This window comes from Triticum aestivum, chromosome 4B, assembly GCF_018294505.1.
Source record: "Triticum aestivum cultivar Chinese Spring chromosome 4B, IWGSC CS RefSeq v2.1, whole genome shotgun sequence".
Classification (NCBI taxonomy): domain Eukaryota; kingdom Viridiplantae; phylum Streptophyta; class Magnoliopsida; order Poales; family Poaceae; genus Triticum; species Triticum aestivum.
This window is the reverse complement of record NC_057804.1, coordinates 530,050,698-530,058,557: the sequence shown is the minus strand read 5'-3', so window position 1 is coordinate 530,058,557 and position 7,860 is coordinate 530,050,698. Positions and strand designations below refer to the sequence as shown.

At 49.5% G+C, this 7,860-nt stretch overlaps 1 long non-coding RNA gene across 2 annotated transcripts; it reads left to right on the top strand.

Annotated features, from left to right (window-relative positions):
- The first annotated feature begins 1,908 nt into the window (after nt 1-1,908).
- Nucleotides 1,909-6,961, top strand: LOC123093110 (uncharacterized). Of its 2 annotated transcripts, XR_006445054.1 has the most exons (3): nt 1,931-2,249; nt 2,330-2,904; nt 4,368-6,961. It is a non-coding gene; the product is annotated as an uncharacterized lncRNA (long non-coding RNA). The 2 variants fall into 2 exon arrangements; XR_006445053.1 differs by lacking the exon at nt 4,368-6,961 and having other exon boundaries at nt 1,909-2,249; nt 2,330-3,063.
- The last annotated feature ends 899 nt before the right edge of the window (nt 6,962-7,860 follow it).

Here is a 7,860-nt window from a genome sequence, read left to right as displayed (position 1 = left end):
GGGCAGAACACATGCCTTTAGTCCTCGCCGTCGAGCCTCAGGCTCCAGCATGGTCACAGCATACAGTCCGTTTCCTCCAAACAAGGGAGCTCCCTGAGGAGCAGGAAGAAGCAGAGAAAGTAGCCAGTCGGTCTAGCATGTACCAGTTTGTGGAGATGTCCTTTACAGAAGGAGGCTAAACGACATGAAATTGAAGTGTATTCCTCGGGAGGACGGACTGGAGCTGTTGGCAGAGATACGCGGAGGCATATGTGGCTCCCACATAGGGTCAAGAGCCCTTGCCGGCAAGGCATCCAGCAAGGTATCTTCTGGCCACTGCCCTCCAGGATGCAACGACACTAATAACCAAGTGTGAAGCGTGCCAGTTTCATTCAAAGAAGCTTCATCAACCAACTCAAGCCCTTCAAACAATCCCTCTCTCCTAGCCATTTTCGGTCTGGGGGCTCGACATACTGGGCCCCTTTCCCCGTTCTGCCGGGGGATTTGAGTACTTGTACGTCGCAATTGACAAGTTCACAAAGTGGCTGGAAGTGGAGCCAGTGAGAAAGGTGACAGCGCAGTTGACCGTCAAGTTCTTTAAGGGACTCGTTTGCCATTTTGGTGTGCCAAACAGAGTCATTACCAACAACGGCACATAGTTGACGAGCCGCACCTTCATGCAGTATATCCAAGACCTTGGCAACAAAGTTTGCTTTGCTTCTGTTGCTCATCCAAGAAGCAATGGCCAAGTGAAAAGGCCAAAGGCTGAAGTGTTGCGAGGCCTCAAAATGAGAACTTTCGACAGGCTGCGCAAGTGTGGAAGACGCTGGATTGATGAATTGCCAACGGTTCTTTGGTCAATCAGAATGACACCAAATCGAGCTACTGGCCAGACACCCTTTGCCCTGGTATATGGGGCAGAAGCAGTTCTTCCCACGGAACTCATATACGGGTCACCTCTAGTGCTCGCTTATGATGAGCTTGAGCAAGAGAAGTTGTGCCAAGATGATGCAACGCTCCTTGAGGAAGATCGTCTTTGAGCTATTGTGCGAGCCGCTCGCTACCAGCAAGCCTTGCGCCGCTATCATAGCCGCAAGGTTCACGCGCGAAGCCTTGAGGAAGGCGACCTTGTTCTTCGGCGTGTTCAGTCCGCCAAGAATTCAAACAAGTTGACGCCAAAGTGGGAAGGCCCCTATCGAGTAATACGAGTTACCAGGACCGGCGTGTCCGCCCGGAGACCGAAGATGGCATTCCAGTGAGCAACTCCTGGAATATCAAACATCTTCGCAAGTTTTAGCCATAGGGTGCGGTTGCCGGGAGCTCCGACAACCCCTTTTTGTACTAGCCTTGCTGGCAAGGCATGTAATCCTATGTATAGAGCCAAGCGCACACCATGTGCACAGCTAGATAGTTTTTACATGTACAATTCCCTGCTAGTTTCCATGTCTATATATACATATGTATGCATGCCATGCTTTCCCAAGATATTGTGCTACCTTAGATTCTGACAGGTACCAGGGAACCATCAAGGCTCCGTGCCCCTATTATCTCCTCCTTCAGCTGTAGTAACAACGCTTCGGCAAGAAATTGAGAAGACTACTCGGCACGACATCCCCGACAACCCAACCAGATAAAGTTCATCTCCTGCCCATTCATGTTCGTAACTTGTGACTTGCGCATTAAAAAACCTCGCCACCCTGTTTAGACTTGGGTGCTCCCATCCCCGACTCAAACGCTGCTTCGGTCGGGGTAGTTGCAGTAACCTTGAATTAAAAGAGTTTGGCAGGGGGCTGGACCCTGCGTCTGTAACCGGAAGATGTGATTCTCTGGCAGGCACAGAGGACGCTGACAATGTAGCTTGCCGAGGAGACTCCTTTATCTCTACTACTTTAAAAAAACGTAAGGTTCGGTCTCCCCCCTTACGATCGCCCGATTCATCAATCCCTCCACCCATCGCGTTCTCTTCCCAAGTTGGTTTTCTGGTGGAAAAAAATTGTAGGTCAGTCAAACGCGATCTATCTCTATCGCTCCCGAACCCACCTCTTCCCCTTCCGATCTGGTCGCCGCCGAATCTGGCGTCGCCCCCCACCCCCCACCCCCGCGCTCGGTTCCCGTCCAGAACCTGCCACCTACGACGGAGCGAGGCCGCCGAAGCCGGCGACAAAAGGATTCGAAGCAGCCGGCCGGAGCTACTTTGACTTCGACGTTGAGGAGGGCGTCGGCCTCAGCTCCTGGCCTCCCAGGGCCCGCCGCCGCTGGGCTCGTACATGGTGCCGATCCGGTTACCGGCCACTGTACCCTCTCAGTTCGTGCTCCCCCTACCTCATCTTCCTCTGTTTTTGTTCTGCAGGTCAGGTGCGGGCGACTCGGAGAGGAGCTTTGGCCGTAAGGACTATACAGCTTAGTTTCTCCTGGGATCACGTTCTCCGGACGTCCATTGAGTTTCCGAGCAAAGTCCGGGCCTCCAGGTTTATCTACACATCCACGTAATAAGGCAACTGTGTAACAATTATCAAGCCTGGTTGAGAAGAAGAGAATGCAAAAGATCAATTTATCTTCATGAGTAGGAAAGTATTAATCAATCTCTAAATAAAGTAATGAGATCAATTCCTCAGAATGCAGGCCGAGGCTGCTAGCTTGTACATGGATTCCTAGATGCCGTACTAATGAAGAAGATAGCAAGCCGTCGATTGCTGCAACAGGGCGGCAGGGAAGATCCAAGTCAGCCGACGGTTGTCAAGGCAACAGTAACCTTCTAAAGGACCTTCCTATAGTCTCCTGCCAATGCCGGATTAGATCGAGGTCGCGGTGGATTGGGTGAATCGCGCGTACCTAGGTATAGCCTCATGACGCGAGGAGAACTCGTCACACTCGGCAGCGCCAAGCAGCGGTCCAAAACATATTAAAGTTCCATGGATCAAGAAGGTATAGCAATAGTACTGTCACACCTGTACAACTACTTGGTGGAACAATTTTCATTGTAGTTTTGCTAGAACTGATGCTAAGTCATGGCAGGTTGTTTCTGGCGGTAGTGTTTTCATCTGATATCATTGATATTTTATTTACTGAATAACCTTCCAAGAATCACATAAGCATATAGTCTTATCATGTCATAGTGCAGCTGAACCTGAGCGTAATTGCAGGCTATAGCTCTTTATTATCTATATATATTGAATGACTGAATGGTGACACTATACTCGTCAGTTGTTCACCACGTTGTTTGTTTCAATATTCTATATTAATGGGATTAAGTTGCCTAGATTCCGAAGTTACTTTAATAGTTTGGGTGGCGTAATACTTCCTGTATGGAGCATAGTACAAGAGCAATAACTAATTAAATTTGTGTTTTGTTAGATCTTCGCTTTCTCTTGCTGCACGTAGCTGTCTCAGTTCATAAATACCTAGCTACATTTTACCTCATATAGGATGCAATTTTGGTTAGTAAAAGGAGGCCTTATAGTCAAAGGCAATATTTTCTAAGTTCTAGCCAACTTTGCTACTCATGAGAATCATCAACAAGTTACAATTTTCCTTAGGAACTATTCAATACTTTTTTAATTTGCTCAAGTAACTTTCTAGAATCACCAGAGTCATCTTGTCTTATGAAATGCTTCAAACTTCGCATGTATTCTTGAGAATTATATTAAGGACCTGACACTTGGAATGTGATCTATCTCTGAATCTCCAAGTGGCATAGGAGCGATTTTACAGACTGAAGATAACAAAGTGTGTAGGTCCATTCTTACAAGTTGATGTTCGTTCTCTTGGACACTAATCCTGTAATTTTGTATTTGGCAAATACAATGTTTGCTTGATTGACAAGTATGCAATAGCACAGCTCTTCGAATTTAATAAGACAAGCTATAATTGCTCAAGTTAAATCCTTCTCGTAGAAAATTAAATTTCCAACATGAAATAGCTGCAATTGGTGTGGGCAAACATTTTATGTTACGATTTCTGATTTCTTTTGCTTCCAATATTTGTAATTGAGTGGTATTAACAGGTGCACAATTACTGTTGGGGGGGGGGGGGGGGGTAGTTATTGTATATGCATGAGGACCATAAGTATATGTTTGACACGGTTGATGCTGAACAACTGAAATTTGTGTGTCCAACCACTAGATTTTGTATCCCCGTTGCAACACATGGGCACTTGGCTAGTTTTCATTAAAGGGGCATTTCGCCTCTGCACGAACGTATACATGCATGAGTTCCCAACAAAAGCTCATCTTTTTCATTGATATGCAGATGCAAGTACAAATATTACATAACATAAGCATGGACTCGGAAGAGTACATTTCTTAGAAAGTTAAGATTTGACAAGTGCCTACAAATTGAGAAAAAGATAAGTTCCCCATAATCCCCGTTCTTGCCCCTTTCCTCCCCAGGCACGGCAGACGAAGAAAGGTGACGGGCATGGGGAACGCGACGATGGAGAGCTTGACGAGGAAGCCCGTCCACCACCGACGCCAGAGCCAGCAGGACGTAACCCCCGACAAGGCGTGTTGCCGGGGGAAGGAGGAGGTGGAGCAGATGATGGTGCTGCCACTGATGGTAAGCTGGAGTCGGAGTCGTCGTCCTCCCGCCCGCTGCCTCGTCATCGCTGGCGTTGTCCTCCTCGCCACTGTCGTTCGAGGAGGAGCTTTCGTCGTTAGTGGAACTCTCCACGCAGCACCCTAAGCGGATTCCTGAGCTCCCGAAGACCTTGACGGAGAGCAGGCTGTTCTCCATTAACTTAAAATGGAGAACGTGCCCCTCCGACAAGCTGTGGGCACGTGCAAAAGTTTTCCACCCACAGCAGAGCTACATGACGTGAGGGAGCGGGAAGCCAACATTGACCCATGTGCTACCATTCCCGCAGCCCCTCAGGTGTAGCCTGAAAGCCTGCAGCGGATCCTGCTCCATCACCCATGCAAACGGGGTAGGGAGACGGAGATGGCCGTCACGCGCTTGTACAAGCGGATGAAGAACTCGAGGGGCTGGTCTCCGTCATGGCCGTCCATTGGAGGAGGGGCCGCCAGCGAAAGCGCAGCCGGCGCGCCGCCCCGTCCTCCTCTTCCCCAAGCACCATGGTAACCTCGGCCCCGTCCATGTCCTCTCCCCCTTGCAGTGGGCTCTGCCACCAGAAGCTTCAGGGGAGGAGGGGCATGCTGTCGAGAAGAAGCCCTCGTCACCGCTGTCGAAGCACCGGTGCACCCTCTCACCATGGCGAATGGAAGAAAGATGTCAAGCAGAAGGAGGAGAGAAGGACGAGTGTGGAGAAGCACCATCCCTCTCCCTTTTTATAGAAGAGCAAGGCCAGGGCCTGGCCACCCAACCCAAAGGGTGGCCGCCCCACACGACCAATGCGGCCTCCTGAAGCACGGGGAATCAGAACCGACCCGCTCCCCAATCAACAAACGCCTGGTTTCCTGCCTCGGCGTTAATGCCCACGTCCTCGCATCCATCGCCTGCCCTTCCCAAGGCATGGAGGATACGTGGCAGAGCGAGAGGGGGCGTGAGGATAGGCAGGATGACCATTTTCCACCTCGTGATCGTGGGGTGCAGCGCCATGCAGGCTGTGACCCGAGTCCACTTAGTAAGCCCCTGCATATTCCTTCTTTTAAAAAAAGGGAGGCACGGACCGCCTCTTTACTATCGACTGCGAGATGACGCAAGCACGCTGAGGCCATCCCACGCACGACCCCCACGTCACGCACTCGACGCGGATTGTGGGGAAGCGCAACTGGCAAGAAGATCATGGAAGATTAAGCCTCTACCACGCGTGCCCGCGCACTGCGTTGGGCCTGGCCCAACTACCCCTCGCGCGCACGTGTGGCCCAGGCCCGGGGCTCCCATCGGTGTACAAAAGTACGGAATCTTTTGTACCCCTTACTTGTGCACGAGCAATTGTAGCCACGCCTATGGCCGGGCCCGGTAGGGCAGCAGAAGACAAAACACGAAGACTACCAAGACAGATACTTGAAGCACAAGGAGCAGAGGGCAAGCTGGACCTCCCCCGGCAACACCCTTGCTAGGGTGACCTGCGCAATACCAGCTAGCCCATCACCCTTGAGGCTGAGAGCTCAGACACCATCGACAACGTTAAGACCATGATCTGAGAACGCATGCTTGGTAAGCATGCAGATCCTCATAAAGATTGACAACCCACGGGTCCACGTGGGACCAGAAGACAAAGACCCCCGGCAAGACCCTTGCCGGGGACGACTCCAAGGCCCCAGGCAAGCCTTGCCGGGGATGATCGCTGGGCCGCGGCTAGACCCGCGCCCGGCAAGGGCTCGCCACCTTACCACTACTCCAGTGCGACGATTGGCGTGTCAACTAAGCAAACGCCTGCGTGGCAGCATGTAGATCTTCGTGGAAGCTTTACCATTGTGCCAAACACAGCAACTAGTTAGCCAGGGTGGCACCGCATGCCTCGTCAGCCTGGACGCGTGTCGAAGGAAGGAAGAGCGGCGACAGACAAGATGGCTTCTGTTGCCATCCCCAATAAAGGAAGAAGGCACATAGGCAGCACATTAAATGCGTTTGTCCTGCGGTGCCGAGTGATAAGCTCATACACTATAGCTTGCCACCTCCTGTGTGCCATTGTGGCAACCCCTTTATGTATAAAAGGAGGCCCAAAGCATACAGAGAGAGGATTCAGACTTTTGGACCGTGCATGCATCGTAGCTATTTCAAAAGCTCAAGAACACATATATCCAGACAAGCAGGACTAGGGTATTACGCATCTCTACGACCCGAACCTGGGTAAAACCCTGTGTGCTAACGGCTCGACCTGCTCTTCGTGCAGCTAATCCCCCGCCAAACATAGAAGGGATCCTTGTGACCCATAGGTGTTCTTTTTCCCCAACACTGTCAATCACTATCTTATCTGGAAGATTAATTCCCACTTGATTCAAGCGATTGTAGTACCCAGGCATTCAGAGCACATGCTCACTAGCTGAGCTATTCTCCTCCATCTTGTAGGCAAAGTACTTGTCAGAGGTCTCATACCCCCCGACATGGGCATGAGTCTAAAATATTGATTTCAGCTCTTGGAACATCTCATATGCTCCATGGCATTCAAAACGTTTTTGAAGTCCCGGTTCTAAGTCATGAAGCATGGCGCACTAAACTATTAAGTAGTCATCATATCTAGCTAGCCAAACATTCATAACGTCTGCATCTGCTCCGGCAATAGGTCTGTCACCTAGCGGTGCATCAAGGACATAATTCTTCTGTGCAGCAATGAGGATAATCCTCACATCACGGACCCAGTCCGCATCATTGCTACTATCATCTTTCAACTTAGTTTTCTCTAGGAACATATCAAAAACATAGGGGAGCTACAACGCGAGCTATTGATGTACAACATAATTTGCAAATACTATCAGGACTAAGTTCATGATAAATTAAAGTTCAATTAATCATATTACTTAAGATCTCCCACTTAGATAGACATCCCTCAAGTCATCTAAATGATACGCGATCCAAATCAACTAAACCATGTCCGATCATCACGTGAGATGGAGTAGTCATCAATGGTGAACATCTCTATGTTGATCATATCTAGTATATGATTCACGTTCGACCTTTCGGTCTCCAGTGTTCCAAGGCCATGTTTGTACATGCTAGGCTCGTCATGTTTAATTCGAGTATTCCGCATGTGAAAAATTGTGTTGCACCCATTGTATGTGTACGTAGAGCCTATCACACCCGATCATCACGTGGTGTGTCAACACGAAGAACTATCGCAACGGTGCATACTCAGGGAGAACACTTATACCTTGAAATTTTAGTGAAGGGATCATCTTATAATTCTATCGCCGTACTAAGCAAAATAAGATGCATAAAGATAAACATCACATGCAATCAAAATATTTGACATGATATGGCCAT